Source organism: Canis lupus, chromosome 1 (genome assembly GCF_003254725.2).
Source record: "Canis lupus dingo isolate Sandy chromosome 1, ASM325472v2, whole genome shotgun sequence".
Lineage (NCBI taxonomy): Eukaryota > Metazoa > Chordata > Mammalia > Carnivora > Canidae > Canis > Canis lupus.
In genome coordinates this window covers 19,783,797-19,802,174 of record NC_064243.1, presented here as the reverse complement: position 1 = coordinate 19,802,174, position 18,378 = coordinate 19,783,797, and the positions used below count along the sequence as shown (strand labels likewise).

Sequence of the window (18,378 nt, the reverse complement as noted above, 5' to 3'; positions counted from 1 at the left end):
GGCTGCCCAACTTTAAATTTTGGCCTCTCTACTTCATTAGCTGTGTGACTTGTGGCAAGTTACCTAACTTCTCTGTGCCTCAGTTCCTCATCTGTAAAATGGGATTAATAACAGCATTTATTTCATGGAGTTGGGAAAATTAAATGTGTGTGTGTGTGAGTATTAGGATCAATTTTTATTCTATAAATGACTATTAATAATCTTATTTCAATGATAACTTCTGCCATTCTGAAACAAGGCAAAGAAGAATTGAAGCAACTGTTCAGATGATTAAATAATCAAACATGGAAGGAAGGAGAAAGCTCTAACACAACAGAATGGTGTTTGCTTATTTGGTTATTTCTTTTGTTCTTCCTTTTTCTGGAAGTATATCTATTTCTCTTTTTTGCTTTGATAATAGACATCTGTCCACCCTTTGATTTTCCACCCTAGAATGTTCTTTACATGGAACAAATATGAAAACACACAGAAATGTACTTACTTAGTTGTTCATGCACCTTTCTCCTTTGTATCTTCCTCACATGCACATATATAGAAACATAAAGGTGAAAATGTACACATACTTACCTTTTGTTGGCATCTGAGAGCAGACTATTCCACTCCCATGAGGGTGTGTGTGTGTGTGTGTGTGTGTGTGTGTGTGTGGTGTGTGTGTGATAGGAATCAATTCCTCACTTGTTATCACAGGTGCGGTAGGTTGCCTTTCATGAAGTTAAATATTTGTCTCACTTACAAACTCCTACACTCTCAGGGTTGGAAGGGATCATAAAAGTCACCTTGTCCAACCACTTCTCTGATGTTTGAATTGCTTCTTGTGACGTCCTGGCTCGATGGCCCAGTAATCTATATTAGAATATTCCGATGACAAGAAGTTCACTAGCTCCTAAAACGGCCAGTTCCATCTTCCTATCTTGTTAGAGTCCACAGTCAAAGATGACACTAATGCTGGCTCTTCCAGGCTAATAGGGCACATGTATTTGAATAAAGCTTTTTTAAAAAAAAAAACAAAACATTTTATTTATTTATTTATTCCTGAGAGACAGCAAGAGAGAGGCAGAGACAGAGGCAAAGGGAGAAGCAGGCTCCCCGTGGGGAGCCCTATGTGGGAGTCGATCCCAGGACCCTGAGATCATGACCTGAGCTAAAGGCAGACACTCAACCAACTGCCCCTCCTTGACTTAAACCTTAAAGCCATTTTTTGGTAGGAAGAGCCATTTCAACATGTCTAACAGCAAAGTCCCTACTCAACATAAAAGAACTTACGCAATTATAAGAAAATGACAGGCACTACAACAGGAAAGAATAGGCAAGGTGTACACATCAATAATTTACAAAAGAAGAAATACTGGTGGCTAAAAAGTGTGCCCAAGATATTCAACCTCAATAATAATCAAATAGATGCTCTCAAAGCAACAATAACAAGTCAGATTGGTAAAGGTAAAACGAGCTCTGAGGGTATTCAGGATTGAGGATGAAGGTGTGAACAGGGGAAGGAGCAGTCTCCATCACAGCTGGCCGGGAATGTAAACTTATAAAAATAACTTTTCTAGAAGGCAATTTAGCAGTATGGATCAACATTAAGATGTACACAGTGACCCAGAAATCCCACTTGTAGGATTTTATCTAGATTTTTCTTTAGCAAATAATCAAAGAAGCACACAAATATACATATGGACACATGTTTCTGTGTAAATATTCATACACACGTGTGTGTATATCCATAACTACACGGTTGCTCTACCAGAACATTGGTAATGGTTTAAATGGTGTACAGTAGAGCTATTTAAAAGGATTTTATATATATTATTTTATATACATATATATAACATGGATATATATATAGGGAAATATATTTCAGTAGGGAAATATATCCAAGACATATTTTTGAGTGAAATGCCATGTTACAAAACAGCATGAATAACATAGTCTCATTTCCATAAAATTTATATATGTAAATATATCTTAGTCCCTAAATTCCACAATGAAAGGAGTAATCATATCTATGTATGTGTGCATACGTACATATATCTGTGTGTATATGTATATATATCAGAGTCCTTGAGATTTAATTCACAAATCATAAAATTAATCATTTTAAAGTGTCCAATTAAATGGTTTCTAGTATATTCACAGAATTACACAATCATCACCACTATCTAACTTTAGAACATTTTCTAAATAAGCCTGAAAGAAGACTTGTGCCCATTAACAGTTACTCCTCATGTGCCCACACTTTCAGTCTCCGACAACTATTGACCTACTTCCTATCTGTATGGATTTGCCTATTCTGGACATTCCTTTAATGGAATCCTACAATGCGACTAGCTTCTTTCACGTAGCTTGTATTCAAGTTTCCTGTATGTTGTAGCATGGATCAATACCTAGTTGCTTTTTATGTCAAAATAACATTGCATTATATGGATATACCACATTTTGTTTACCCTTTCATCAGGTGGACATTGCGTTGTTTCCATTTGGGGCCTATTATGAATAAGGCTGCTCCGAAATTTTGTGTCCAAGTTTTTGTGTGGACGTATGTTTTCAGTCTCTTGGATATACGTATAGCTATAGGAGTATAGCTGTTGGGTCAAATGCTAACTCCATGTTCAAGCTTTTGAGGAATTTCTTTTTTTTTTTTTTCCTTTTTTTAAAAAGATTTATTTATTTATTTATTTATTTATTTATTTATTTGTTATTTATTATAGACATAGAGAGAGAGAGAGGCAGAGACACAGGAAGAGGGAGAAGCAGGCTCCACTCCAGGAGCCCGACGCAGGACACGATCCCAGGACTCCAGGATCACGCCCTGGGCCAAAGGCAGGTGCCAAACTGCTGAGCCACCCAGGGATCCCCAAGATTTTGAGGAATTTCTAAACTGGCTGCACCATTTTATAGTCCCCACCAACAATGAATGACAGTTCTAATTTCTCCACATCCTCTATACTTGTTATTGTGTGTCTTTTTGATTGTAGCCACCCTAGGGGGTATGAAGTGATAATATATATAATTTTTTAAATATATATATATTTTTTTATGTAGGCTCCATGCCCACTGCAGAGCTCAGCAAAGGGCTTGAACTCACAGCCCTGAGATCATGATCTGAGTTGAGATCAAGAGTCGGATGCTTAACCGACTGAGCCACCCAGGCATCCCCATAAATATTTTTTAATCAACACAATTCCATTCCAAATCCAAGCCTTTGTCCCTCTGTTTTGGGAAAAAATGCAAACTCTGCAATTCTTGAGGCCATAGATATGTAGAAAGAATAGAAAGAACGGAAAGATGGAAGAAGTCAGAGAGTTGGTTTAAAGTAGAGATGAGCAGGAGAGAATGCTAAAATCTAACAGTGAGCTAGACAAGAAGGGTCTCTTGTTTGATTCTAGATCAAAATGCCCCAAATCAATTTGCTCGGTGATGAAATTGCTGAACTTAGATATTTACCCAGAATATTTCTTTTAACTGCTATAGCAATTCCTATTGAATGAGATAGTTTTAACAGATGTTTAAGATTCTGTAGAGTTCAAAAAAAAAAAAAAAAGATTCTGTAGAGTTCTAGTTGATTGGTTTTCATTCCATCTTCATAGTCGTATTTTAAATATTCTACATGTACTTGCTAATGGACACAGGGTGGTTTAATTTTATGAAATATTTAATATTCAAAATACGTTACTAGGAGACAAACTTCTATATTTCAAATACATATCCTAACAATTCATATTGACTCCTTTCCAGTCTTTTAAAAATAATTTTCTACTTTACCAATATTTTTGCATTTTTTAGGTCTTTTTTGCCAATTTTTTAAAAGTATGCCCATTGCCTTTTTAGTTCATTGCTATTAGAATTATTTACTTTTACCCATCCTTTAGCATTTTTTTGGATTTTAAGTCAATTTACTCTTTAATCCTTTTAAAATAATTTCACAGTGATAGATAACATATTTCAAAACTGGAAGCATTAATCATATGAATCATTTTAGTAATCCTCTCAAGGTGGCTTCAATTCCTTTGAACAGATTTATTCTTTCAAGTCCTGTCGTTTTACAAGCTCATAGTAAGTCAGTGTATCCCAACTGCTCTTTATTAGACATCATTTGTTTTGCATTTCATTAAGTTCAAGAATTATGTAGTATTTGTTGCAAATCATAGGATTTGGTGTTTTTGGAGTTTTAGGTTTAATTTGGTTTATTTTGGATTTAGCTTAGGCTCAGTGAAGTCATTTTGCCAAGTAGTTTTGCAGTAATTTGTCAGACCACCTTAGCTTAATGTCCATTTCATGTGTGATTCAAATTTCAGACATTGGCCATTTCTCAAATGCTTAAAACTAATGGAAAATATTCATTTCATTAAGCAGATTTATGTAGGTGTAAGCTTAAAAATGTGCAAAAGGCAATGATTTAATTCCTGAATACCGCTAATAGTTAAAAGTGGAAAATTAGGTATCTATCATATGATTTGCCCCCAAATCTATTTTTTAGTAAACATTTTTGGAGAAAATTATAACTCTGTGTACCATACTACGCCATTCTTTAAGTTAGGTTTGTCTAAATATACTTCCTTGGACATGACCTGATAGAGCCACCATAATCTGAATAAGCAGATTGTTATTCTTAGATAATATCCTCTGTAGAAATAAGTTTCAGTTGGTGACTGACCCAGGACAACATAGAGTGAAATCAATGGAAAAGTAAATCAAAATAAATTCTTTGCATTTCAAATAAAGGGATTTCTTTTAGAGTTGGTTTTCAACATATGACTTCCACATAATGACAGGATTTAGGATCTGGTTAGAAGCTTATATTTAATGTTAAATTTGAAGATTCTAAAGAGAGACTCTGTACCAGTAGGTGTTTACCATACAATGATGTAATGCGCCTATGATCCACTCTGGGAACTACAGCAGGCGTCCCCACCTTCTACGCCCCCTAAAATCAGCATGAAACAAGCACAGTGACTGCTGACTAAAGGTGATAAAAATGGCAGTGGCATTATGGGCTCTGATTCTAGAAAACGTTCCTAGGTGCAGATAAAGCTTCTACATTCTGATGCAAGGACGAAAAATATGAATCCATTTGGTCCAGAGACCTTTACATGGGCTGAATTTTGCCCCCTGCCCTACCAAATTCATATATTGAAGTCCTTACCCCTAATACCCTAGATCTGACTGTATTTGGACCTTGACCCTTAGAGAGGTAATTAATTTAAAATGAGATCATTAAGAGAGCTCCTAATCCAGTATGAGTGGTGTCTTTATGAGAAGAGGAGATTAGGACACAGTTGCGTAGAAAGAGAAGATGATTTGAAGACCCTGGGAGAAGATAGCCATCTATAAGCCAAGGAGAGAAACCTCCAAGGAAACCAACCTTCCTGATACCTTCATCTTAGATCACAAGCCTCAAAACTGTGCGAAAATAAATTTCGGTGATGGAAGCCATCCAGCCTCCAGTACTTTGTTAAGGCAGCCCTGGAAAACCAACCTCGAATCTCAAACTTGAATCTCAAATACTCAGCTTTCTGACATACAATATCGAATGGATTTCAGTGATTACAGGCAGATATTCATTCGTTTTAAGACACAAAGCAGTGATTTGGGGCCTTTTCTTGACTAGTTGTTAAAGGGGCAAGTTTGTTCCACGTGGATGAGGTGGAAGGCATGTCCTGCACATCTGTAAAGTGTTCGAGGACAGACGTCGCTGCTTCTCTGTGCGGGGTAGCAGGGTATAGGCGGTGCGGGCAGTGGTTGTGGGCACAGCCTGTTGAATTTAAGGGCACCTCGCTCAGAAGGTGGTGGTGAAGAGCAATGTCACTAAGATGTGTTAAGCAGGGCCTGGCCTGCAGTGAATGCTGTCAAAGTGGTAGTTGTTATTTTTATTGTTGTGGAATCAAAGAAATTGGAAGTAAAAAAGAACTTCTATATTATTATTGTTTTTTTTCCTCCTGGTAATAATAATTCCCATGCACAGCAATAATAATAATAAAAAGAACTAGATTAAGCAACACTAAGTAATAGTGTAAGTTTTGGTAGGGATGCCAAAGCTTTGGGCTGGTGGGCAGCCCATCACTACTTGCTAATCTTTAAGGAGAATCTTTTCTCCTAATTTAACACATTTTCCTTTGGTATCTAGTCTCCCCAGTTCTTTTAATTTTTTTTTTTAAAGATTTTGTTAATTTATTTGAGAGAAAGAGAGAGCATGAATAAAGGGAGAGGCAAAGGAAGAGGGAGAAGTGGACACAAGCCCAGGACTCTGAAATCAAGAGTTGGATGCTGGGGGCACCTGAGTGGCTCAAGTCGTGGAGCATCTGCCTTCTGTTCAGGGAGTGATCCCAGGGTCCTGGGATCGAGTCCCGCATCGGGTTCCCTGCAGGGAGCCTGCTTCTCCCTCTGCCTGTGTCTCTGCCTCTCTCTGTGTGTCTCTCATGAATAAATAAATAAAATCTTAAAAAAAAAAATAAGAGTTGGATACTTAACTGGGCCACTCCGGTGCTCCCTCCCCAGTTCTTTTAAACTTTTATTAACTTCACTTTTGCTTTTTCATACATCTTTTGGGCCTTTTTTTTTTTTAAATTTTTTTTTCATTTATTTATGATAGTCACACAGAGAGAGAGAGAGAGGCAGAGACACAGGCAGAGGGAGAAGCAGGCTCCATACACCGGGAGCCTGACGTGGGATTCGATCCCGGGTCTCCAGGATTGCGCCCTGGGCCAAAGGCAGGCGCCAAACCGCTGCGCCACCCAGGGATCCCCTCTTTTGGGCCTTTTTGATACACTGTTTTATTTCTTCTGAATCTTGAACTGCCTATGTTTTCTCAGTCCTCAGGTCCAGCACCAAAATCTGACTTGGGGGCCTGCAGAATGCCCGGTTGTTTCTAGAATCTTCTCCATCTGGAGCTGATTTGAACAAACGAAATCCTCTGGGCTTCCAACTTTAGAGAAAAATGACATCAATACAAAAAAAAAAAAAATTATAGTGCCTGGCAGGTTACCTCAAGACAGAATTTGATACATTTAAAATATTGAGTTTCAAATTGATGGTGTCAATCTACATCGGAGGGTAGCTGATGTTCTGCTTTCGCTCTTGGCAACTCCCAGACCTGATCTTTGATATCCAGGTTATTTCTGGTTTACTCAGGAGGGTTTATGTCTTTTCAGAGACTGCAGGGTAACCATTGGTCATTCTACAAATGAATTCACTTTAAATTCACTCATAAAACAAAACAAAGAAGAAAAAAATCACAATAGCAATTCGCAGAACTTTTCCTCGAGGAGTGCAGGTAGCATGACTCAGGGAAGGGTATCAGCTTTAGGCCCTTTTTCAAACATGTCCCAGGAAAGTGGTATGGACTGAAGACCTCCAGAGGGCTTACTTTTTCAGGAGTTCAGGGAATCAACAAATCTCACACCATCCCATCCCCCTACAATCACTCAGCCTGTGTGGCCAGAACACTCAGTCCCACTGGCATCTCAGGAACTTCCAGCAGCAGGGCCCAATTCTGAGAGGAAACCAGCAGCCTGCAATGTTTAAAGTAGGTGGAATTTTATCTCAGCATCGCCACTTGGCATCTTGTCTGTGTGGATATTGTCCTCTGGAATTGTGCAGTGCGCAGCCTACACAACCATACACAGTAGCCCCTTTTCAGTTCCTATTTCTATGCCTCAGCCCCTGTCTGAACATCTTCCAAGTACCTTGGCCCTCATCTTGCTTCCTGGGGACCCAGACTCTTTCTTAGGGGACTTTCCATGGACCCTCAGCTCCCTGCTCAGGACCTTATATGCTCCCCAACGCTGTCTCTTTCCATTAGTACTTATATGTCCTTTCGATGTTGGCTGTGTAAGAGGTTAGACTAACCTGAAAAATCAGTTTATAAGAGGTTGCGAATTGCTGCTGCTGACATTGTCTATATAGTATGGAGCCTGGATCCTAATGAGATTTCAGCAGAACTTGTTAATATTACTCTCATTGATATTTTACTATGTATTGACTTAGCCATGCTGTTTACCTTTTAACAGTGGTTTTTACACTGTTGATGGAAGAAATAAATCTAACAGTAGAAATCTCAGCACTGAAGAAGTTGATTTTGTGGGAAACCTTTCTATAAGGATGACAGTGAAAGGCCTAAAAAAAAGAAAAAGAAAAAAACAAAACAAACAAACAAAAAACCTAAAAAAATCACCCCTATTTGATCTGCTACAGTATCAGGAATTCTGTTGTCAGGCAAATAGGCGAATGGGTCCTTTCATGAGTGAGAACATTGTGTAGCATGGGAGTTCTTAAATATGAGTTGAGGGCAGCCCGGGTGGCTCAGCTGTTTAGCACTGCCTTCAGCCCAGGGTGTGATCCTGGAGACCTGGGATCGAGTCCCGCATCGGGCTCCCTGCATGGAGCCTGCTTTTCCCTCTGCCTGTGTCTCTGCTTCTCTCTCTCTCTGTGTCTCTCATGAATAAATAAATAAAATCTTAAAAAAGAAAAATGTGAGTTGAGCATCAGGATGAGTCCTGGGCTGCATCCCTAAAGTTTCTGAGGCATGAGGTCTGGGATGAGAGGTGGGAATTTGCATTCCCAACAATCCCCCAGGTGACACTGACGCTCCTGGTCTGGGACCACTTTGAGAACCAGTCATGTAGTGGAAAGAACAGTGGGTCAGCCAGAGGAGACACAAGTTCTAGTCCATCCGGGTCTTCGAACATGTGAGATCCTAAACAAGTTTCTTCAGTGTCCTGAGCCTCAAAGTTCTCCTGTGTCACCAGAGGGGTGGCCTGGACAGTCTCCAAGGTTGCCTCCAGCTCAAATTCCTTCCAGTTCAAATTCTGAGCTGATCATACCACATGGTCCAGGATGTGGTGGGGACCAGCCGTAGCCTCACTGGGGACAGCTTCCCTTATTTGGGGAGACCCTCACTTCATTCACAGGTGCAGCGGCCGCCTTTCTGGATCTAAAAGAGGCCTTTCTCCGAGGGAGTGAGTCCTGGAGGCTCAGAGGTGAGAACTCTCTGGTTTTGGCAGCTACACCTACAGACTCCAGAGCTCCCCACACTCAGGGCTCCTGTCCCCCAAATCATCTGTCTTCCACCTATTCATCCCTCCCCTTTCCACCCTCTCCTGAAAGCCACTCATCTTTGTACTGTCTCCATAGTTTTGCCCTTTCCAGAATGTCATATAGGAGTGCATATAGCAGTATGTTGTACATACTATACAATATGTATGGCACATACATGCAGTGTGCGGCCTTTTCAGATTGGCTTCTTCCACTTAGTAAATGCATTTAAGTTTCTTCCGTATCTTTTCATGGCTTGAGAAATCATTTCTTTCTTTAAAAAAAAAATTATTTAAGTATAGCTGACACACGATGTTACACTAGTTTCAGGCGTACAACATAGTGATTCAACAAGTCTATAGGTTATTTTATGCTCACCACAAGTGTAGCTACCATCTGGCACCATGCAACACTATTACAAACTATGCTGTGCCTTTCATCCTGTAACTTACTCATTCCATAACTGGAAACCCATATTTCCCACCACCGCCCCCCCTTCCTCCATCATGCTCAGCTCCCTACCTCCTAACCCTCTGGGAACCATCAGTTTGTTCTTTGTATTTATGGGTCTGTTTCTGTTCCTGTTTGTTTTGTTTTTTTTTTTTTAGATTCTGTACCTAAGTGAAATTATACGGTATTCATCTCTCTCTGTCTGACTTATTTCACTCAGCATAATACCCTCTAGGTTCATCTATGTTTTTACAAATGATGAGGTTTCATTCTTGTTTACGGCCAAGTAATATTCCATTGAATATATATACTGCATCTTCTCTATCCATTTATCTATTGCTGGATTCTTAGGTTGGATAGCTCATTTTTCTAAAAATTGAATAATATCCCATTATCTAGATGAACCACATCTTTCTAACCCATTCAGCGACTGAGGCACATCTTAGTTGCTTTCAGTTTGGGTAATTATGAATAAAGCTGCTATAAACATCTGTGTGTAGGTTTTTGTGTGGATAGAAGGTTTCAGTCCCTCTGGGTACATACCAAAGAGTGAGATTGCTGGATCATCTTGAATATTTAGTTTTGTAAGAAGCTGCCTGACTCTCCTCCCAGTTGGGTATACCATTTTGCATTCCCACTAGCAACATAGGAGAGTTCCTATTAGTCTACACCTGTGCCAGCGTTTGCTATCAGTGTTCTATATTTTGGCCATTCTAGTAGCTGTGTAGTGGTATCTCCTCAGATTTATTTGTTTTTAGTAAACCTATGTTAGGTTCAGCGATTGCTTCTTTTCAAAGTTATTCTTCTCCTCTTGTCAATGATTAATCATTCATTAGAAAATATTAATGAAAATAAGCATTAAGCTCACTAGTCCAGTAGTTTCTGAAATTTGCCTTTTATCTTCTCTCCTTTCTTTGGAAAGACAGGACAATATTTCCTTATGTTGTTCTGGCATCTCTCTTCTTCTCCATTATTTTTCAAAGACTTCCTGCATTGATTTTGAGATCACATTTGCAAATACTTTGGGCATCCAGGGATATAACTTGTTTGGGCCTGAGATTTGAATACAGTCAACATGGCTAGTGGTAATCATTGCTCCAAACTTGTGTTCCCCTTCTCTCTTAGTGATACTTATTCTCTGTAAGGTTGATGATCATGATCCTGTAGTGAGTATATAAGTAAAGAAGAGTTAAGCAGTGTTGCTTTTATTTTACTCTTTTATCCAGGAATAATATTAACTGGTTGGCAACCATGTGGCAAGGGAATGAACCATCAGAATGAAGGCTTATTTAGGTGCTTGCTGGCTGGACATCAGGTTGCTTTTATTCCAAAGGAGATCTCAGGGCCCGTGGCGCTTTTTTGTTCCCCTAACTATGAACATAAGCCATGAGAGTGTTGCTGGTAATTAGTTCCGTAATACTGATAGGAACCTGTTTGGGCTCCGGATTATCTTTTTCTGTATTTGTTTTTGATTATGCAACTACATTGTTAACTCCTTGAAAACACAGACTCTTTCCCATACCACTACCATAAGTAGATTGCTTATTACTGATGTGGATATGTCAGTAATATTTTGATTATTCTTTAAAGAAAAATCTAAGAATTTTAAAAAATTGGGCACTGGAGTGTTTTTTAATTTTTTATTTATTTATTTATTTTTGCCTAATTAGCCATTTACATAGAAGCATGTCTTTAACTATTACTGTTTTCCTCTGTTTCCCCTGATACATAACAACTCCCACAAACGTCTTGCGGTTTCTACTCGGTCAAAATGTATTTACGAGTTTAAGTGAAAGCCCAATATCACATTTCCATTATTTCTCTGGAATCTTGTACAGCAGAAAGTTTGCAATCGAGTCTCAATTAATCTCTGTTGGATGCCTAATTCTTAGGGAGGTTTACTAAATACTTCAGGTACAATTACAGAACTGGAGCTCAAAGAAAGATAGGCGGATCAGAGAATCAAAATGGAAAGAAAAAAAGAAAAGCAACCTCCAGATGAGAGGCTCAGCCTGGTGTGTCATCGTATTTGTCTTGCAGAAATGGATGGTTTAATGGGTCCTGCATCTCAGGTCAGCAGGCTCGGCCCGCTGATGGGGCTGGGGCTGCTCTAGGGGGGGATGGCAAGCGAGACACCTGCTAGCTTAAGTTCCAAAGGTCTCCCGAGTCATATTACAGAGACATTCCCGAGTAATTTCATTGAGCTGCTCTTAAAGCAGTTTATGTGCACTGCAGTAATGGGTAAACTAGCTATTTTGACACATTGCAAAAGAATGTTTTTGAAAAGAGAAGCACTCCTAGTGAAAACAGACAAATGATTGAGGGATATTTCATTGTAGCTGAACTCGGTGTTGATGTAGGTGTTTAAACAGCCAGTTCCCCACTCGCTATTTAAATATCTATATACTGAATTAGTTATTCACCAGGGGGAGATGTTGAAGAGAAGCAAAAATGATACAATTAAGTTACAAATATAGGAGATACAGTCCAAAATATCCCAACTGTCCTCTTTTTCTTCTTTAACGAGTGTCATTATATTTTGATGTGTTTAATAATACAGCAGAGGTTAAATGAAACATGAAAAAGGGATGTACATTAAAATTGAGATAACTCTTCCTTCAGTGAAGTGGAACCCAGCAGATGTAGCAGCACACTGTAATTGCTGCCTGTTTCCTGTCAGTCTGATTAAGTTGCGTTGTCCCGGCTCCAAGTGTAAGAATCAGTGGCTTCCCATAGGGCACAGCATGGGACGACGGGCTGAAGGCAGTGGCATAACTACGCGTGCCTCCTGCTTCTCCTGGTAATAGTGTAGACACACAATATACATTGATGACATATAAAATCAATAGGCTGTGTAGTGTATTAAGAACACGCTGCCATCCATCTTCTCGGAGTTACGTCCCAGGAAAGCCAACTAAACAATAACACCCCGAAATCTGACGCTCAGTGGATCAATCTGCTGACTCCAGAGCCAACGACAACCGGGAGGCTCGTTTTGTAAAGAAACATAGATAAGTTTAGATGGAATCTAAATTTGACCAAATCTGAGATCTCTATCAACTGCTTTTAGTTCTTCCCCCGTCCCAACTGTGTGTTGTGGTTTCTCACCATCCAGTCAGTTGACAAATATTTACTGGGCACCAAAGGAAGTCCGACACTGTGCTAGGATTTGGAGAGGAGAGATCCCAGGAAGTTTATGATCCACTTGGGAAGACAATGCCAACATAACCGAAGAGCTAGGAGATACACTGTAGGAGCGAGACTTGGGAGGGAGCAGCTTAGCGTAGCCTGGAGTAGCGGGAAAGGCCTGGCAGGAGGAAGGAGCTGGAAATAGGCCTTGGAGGATGGGTAGGGCTTCAGTGAGGGGAGCGCAAGAGGGAAGGCAGGCGCACTACGCTGTGAAATCCTGCTGGCCAGAGCTCCCCTGCTTCTAGAACCATGAGCTCAGGGCACCTGGAAGAGCTAGCTCTGTCCAATTGGAATGAATGGGATGGGAACAAAGACCCATAGGGATGGACTGGGTGAGTATCCCAGTAAAGGCACCTCCCTGCAGTGATCTCTCACCCTCTTTAAAAATAAGTGTATCCTAATAACTATCAGAAGTTACTGATTTACCCTCATTCCCCTGAAATTGATTCGGTTTCCCTAAGGAAGTCTTGGATGTGTGTTTTCATATTTAATTCAATGAAATGCATGGCTGCAATAGAAATGGTGGCGTGGTGTGAGGAAAGGCATCATGATTTGTTCCCCGTGAAGTGATTCGACCACGTTTTTTCGGACCGTGTAGAGAGTTGTGTTGATCTCAGGTAAACATAACCGAAATGACGTATGATAAGTGAACCATAATATACTATGTTATGTTGGATGTAGACAATTTGGACTTGTCACCTAAAAGGGGGCATAGAGACATTGAGTTCTGGAATCTGCTCTAACATGCTGACTTCATAAAGTCTGAGAGAGGAGATGAGAATTCTATAGAAATGATAAACAATAACAGAAACAATAATTATATATAAATAATAGTACCACATAGACAAAGCTAAGAGGACGGTGTCCAAGGTAACTCAGAGGAGGGAGGGATGACTTACAGCTGCCAGCAATCAATGCATATTATTTCTGGTATGCAGGTTTGACTCCAGGTTGACTTTAAGTTTATATCCTCAGGCAGTGCATTTCACTTGGGGGCCCCGGCAAATAAGTTCTGGGGTGTCAACAGCTTTGACTTAATGACTTCCAGTCTAATGAGAAAACTTAAGACCTTGAAAAAGAGGAAAAAAAAAAATCAGCCAGTCAATCGATTATTATGCGTAAGCCCTTGAAATAAGTTTGGAATAATCATGGTCCTTTATATGTCCAGGAAAGAAGATTTCCTTTGAGCAGTGTAGACACAAATGGACTGAAATGAGATTGGATTAACTGGATTCATCTGTGTAGCACTCAGGTAGTAAGAAGCCAAGCTGGTTTAGATACCTTTAATACTCTTAGATACTCCGTAACCTGTTTCCTTGGCTGTCATTGCTTCCCTAGCACATCCTCCTTTGCATGACTGGAGGAATTCCAGGGACCCTGCAGTAATTTCACACTTCACACTCTCAGGAGAGTTGGCCTGTCTTTCTATCTGCAATACCATTGGCTTCCATGTGGCGCCTGCTTTTTCCTTTTCCCTGGCTCCTACAGCTGGCCTTGCGGTTCTCTGTCAACATGTTGCCCAGGAGTGGACCCATCTGATGGTCATGGTCAAGTGACATGGGTCAACATCTCTTGCCACGAGGTGTATTAACTCCTGGGACGTTCTCTGCTGCTTCCTGTCAGTCTCAGTGCTTTCATGGAGGACTGACAGTTACCTTCCCTCAAAGCTTCTACAAACCTGATTTACATTTTTGGTTACCATACTTACTTCTTGGCAGTCTGATATAAACTTTTGGTAGGAGTGGTGGAATCAAAGGTGGTATTATCATCAGCTATTGTTTTTTAAAGATTTTATTTATTTATTCATGAGAGAGAGAGAGACACACACACACATGGGCAGAGGGAGAAGCAGGCTCTTTTTGGGAGACCAGTGGGGGACTCGATCCCAGGACCCCGGGATCACACCCTGAGCCAAAGGCAGACGCTCAACCACTGAGCCACCCAGATCCCCTCAACTATTTTTGAAATAGCTCTTTCCTTCACACAACAGCCGTTAGTCCTTGGACCAAGATGGTCTGACTCCACCCTTTTCTTTTACAGCATATACTTTCCTTCTTTTTTTTTTCTTGTTTTATAAATATTTTATTTAAATTCAATTTAGTTGACATATACTATATTATTAGTTTCAGTGGTTGAATTTAGTGATTCATCAGTTGCATATAACACCCAGTGCTCATTACATCAAGTGCCCTCCTTAATGCCCATCACCCAGTTACCCCATCCTTCTCCCCAACTCCCATCCAGCAACCCTCAGTTTGTTTCCTATAGTTAAGAGTCTCTTCTGATTTGCCTCCCTCTCTGTTTTCATACTATTTTATTTTTCCTTCCCTTCCCCTATGTTCATCTGTTTTGTTTCCTAAATTCCACAGATGAGTAAAATCTATAGCATAAACTCTTCTAAGTGATATCTTGGTCCTTCTTAAAAGTAAATGCATGACAGGACAACATATTCCATTGTCCACGCAAATCACACATGCTGTCGTTCACATAATGCTATCTCCTTAAATTAAGTGTGGATAACATTTATTAGGAGAGTCTCCCTGTTTGGAAAGCAAATTACTTGTTAGGGAGGAAAATATGAAAGCACAATACAGGGCGATTCTCAACTTTGGCAGCATTTACATTTTGGACCAGACAGTTCCTTCCCTGGGCACCTGTCCTATGCATTATAGAATGGTTAGTAGCATCTTTGACTTCTACCCATTATAGGTCAGTAACACTTCTCCTGCTATGACAACCAAAAATACCTCCGAGCAAAAAAAAAAAAAAAAAAAAAAAAAAATTCCTCCGAGCATTGCCAAATGTCTCCTGGGGATGGGGGAGGTGGGGAGGTGGGGAGGGAACGCCTAGTTGAGAATTACTACTTTAGAAAAGTTACTAAAATACATATTTTTAAAATATAGAACTATTCTACAGCAGTCATGTTCCCAACTTGAACAAATATTGCTGTCCTGAAACTAAAACTAAGACTTTGGGAAAGGTCATCCAATCACTGTAAATCTTCTCAAGTTTTCTACAAATTAAAGGAATGTCACATAAAATCTCCATATCAGCTGGTAATCTTTGTGAAGTGCCAAAGAATGTGAAAAGAGGAGTTTGTGGTCTATGGAATGGTAGGATTGATAAACGTTCCCAGCAAAGTTACACAGCATATCATTAAACAGGTGGCTTAATTTAGAAAAGAAAGTGTAATCATAGGCACTATGATGGGTTTATGAGAACCAAGCAAACAAACAACCTAATTTGTTTTTCTTTATCTTTTGGATACATTATTAGTTTGGGTAGCACTCAGACACCAACTGGGTGCACAGCAATACAATTCTGATGCTAACCACCTGGAGTTAGTATCCATTCCCTTAAGTTAAGGGCTCAGTCCTCGGCCCACACTTTGGATACAAATGGAGTCTTCAGGACACCCACACTTCTGGCACGCTGGCTTCTAGTCCAGGAGGTTCCCTCCTCAGGTGTGATAATTCACTAGAACTACTCATAGAACTCCGGAAAGTGCTATACTTACAATTACACTTTTATTATAAAGAGCATACATAAGGCTAGGTCTGGGAAAGAGCACAGAACTTCTATGCCCTCTTCTTTTGGTGGCAGGACCTATCACTCTCTCAAATCATCAGTGTGTTCACCAGCCAGGAAGCTCTGCTGAACTCTGATTTTTACTGGGGTTCAGGGAGGATTGATTAAATTATTGGTCATGTGATTGAATTCCATCTCTGATCCCCCTCCCTTCTTTGGAGGTTGAGGAGGCTGCAAGTCTCATCTCTAATCTCGTGGTTAGTCTTTCTGGTGACCAGCTCTCTTCCTCAAGCTATCTGGGAGTCTACTAAGTTGCTCATTAACATAACAAAGACACTCCTATCACTCAGGAAATTCCAAGGGCTTTTGAAGCTTCTTGCCAAGAACCTGGGACAAAGACCAGACAAATTCTTTATTATGCCATAAGTAGATAGGGAGAATTGAACAAATCTATCTTTACTTTGGCAAGACAGTTGATATAGAGTGTGTTCCTAACTAGTGGAAAATGTGTAGAAATATTAGCTGGTTAATGGTATAGTCAATGGAATTCATGGTTAGTTAAATAAATATATCCAAAGGGTTTGGATTAACCCAGAAGAATAAAAATTAAATTAGGCAAAGGAGGCATACCTATCAAATTTCCAGATGACGTACAACTATGAGGGATAGCTAATGCTTTAGAAAAAACAAATAAAGGTTCAAAAGGACTTCACACATAAAAGCAATACAAAGACATGCACTTCCATAGTCATCAAGGATTCAGGTTCCTTCCGTCATTCTTTTCCGTCTACCATTTTTGCTTTCCATTTTCAGGTTGTTTTATGATCCAGGAGGACTGCTGGAGCTTCAACAATAATAATTATATTCCAGACAAGAGGAAAGAAAAAGAAGAAGTGAAAACGAGTACATCTCCCAGTCGCCAAAATGTCTTTTAAAAAGCCTTCCCAGAAGTTTCCCCAAACTTTCACGTAAAACTCATGGGCTTGAGCTTTGTCACTAGGCTGCAAGAGAAGCTAGAAAATAGAAATTTTTTTTCTTAACTGAACACAAAAGCTGTCCTATCTCCAAAACCAACCAACCAACCAACCACCCAAACAAGCAAACCAATAAACAATGAACATCTTAAAAGTCTGAAATAGGATAAATACTAACATGTTGAAACTAACAAGATGAATAAATCATCTTGATTTTTGTATTAAAATGAGTTTAAAATTTAACAAATATGTCTTGTAAGTATGGTGAAAAAGTTTGTGAAATAAAATATTGGTGAATACACTCCAGCCATGTAGTAAAGGAATAATACTTGTCAGAGGAGGGATTATTTCAAAATGCAAAGATGGTTTAATATTTAAATCCACTTTGTCGCTCCTCTGCCTCTGTCGCTTCTCTGCGCCTCTCAGAATTCAGGTGCTTGGGTTCCTCTTTTGACTCCGGCATTTTAAAAAAATTCTTATTCTTCAAAATTAAAGGCAATGCTTACAGTGAGTATATAGGCAGTGTTGTAATAATGTTTTTTTTTTTTTTAACATCTTTTAGGACAATTCATACTTAAGATTCTTGAAAATGGAATTGGTAGGACAGAGTGCAGGCACATTTTACATTTTGTTACATCTGACAAGCTGCCCTTCAAGAAGACAGTATCGATTCACAATTGAAGGCATTGTGCAGGAGTGCCTGGTCTTTCCTAACTTTACCTAACACTGGTCAGTGTCATGTTTTTTTTTTGTTTTTTTTTTCATTCAAAGTCTTTTTAATGAGTGTCATGTTTAAGAAAAAAAAATCTTTGTTAATGAGAAAATAGGAAAAAAGTTGAACATTATTGTAGTTTTAAATAATATTTCTTTATAAGTGTAAGTATCATCTTTCAAATGCCTTTTATTTTATTTTTCCTCTTCCTCATATTTCATTTTCATTTTCTGGTCCTTTTTTCATCTTTCTCCTGTTGATTTGGAGAAATACTTTCTATGTTAAAGATGTTTTGCCCAGTTTGTTATTTATCTTTTAGCATAGTTTCAGTGTCATTTTTTCGTAGAGAAGTTGTAAATTTCAGTTTTTTAATCTATTCAGTTGTTTTTTCATTTTTAAATAGCTTCTAATCATATTGCCATGTTATAAAAAGTCTAGTATCTTCTTCCAGTATCCTTTTTTCTTCATGTAAATGATTAATCCATTTTTGTTTTGCCT

At 39.2% G+C, this 18,378-nt stretch overlaps 1 long non-coding RNA gene across 2 annotated transcripts in view; it reads left to right on the top strand.

Annotated features, from left to right (window-relative positions):
* The window catches only part of LOC118352326 (uncharacterized), a 38,814-nt gene extending 21,340 nt beyond the window's left edge, over window positions 1–17,474 (top strand). Inside the window, exon 3 of one of the 2 annotated variants that reach the window (XR_004809277.2) lies at window positions 17,008–17,474. This is a non-coding gene — a long non-coding RNA (uncharacterized LOC118352326). Of the gene's footprint in view, window positions 1–2,705; window positions 2,935–17,007 lie in introns of those variants that run through there. The other variant, XR_007411980.1, reaches the window with a different exon arrangement.
* The last annotated feature ends 904 nt before the right edge of the window (window positions 17,475–18,378 follow it).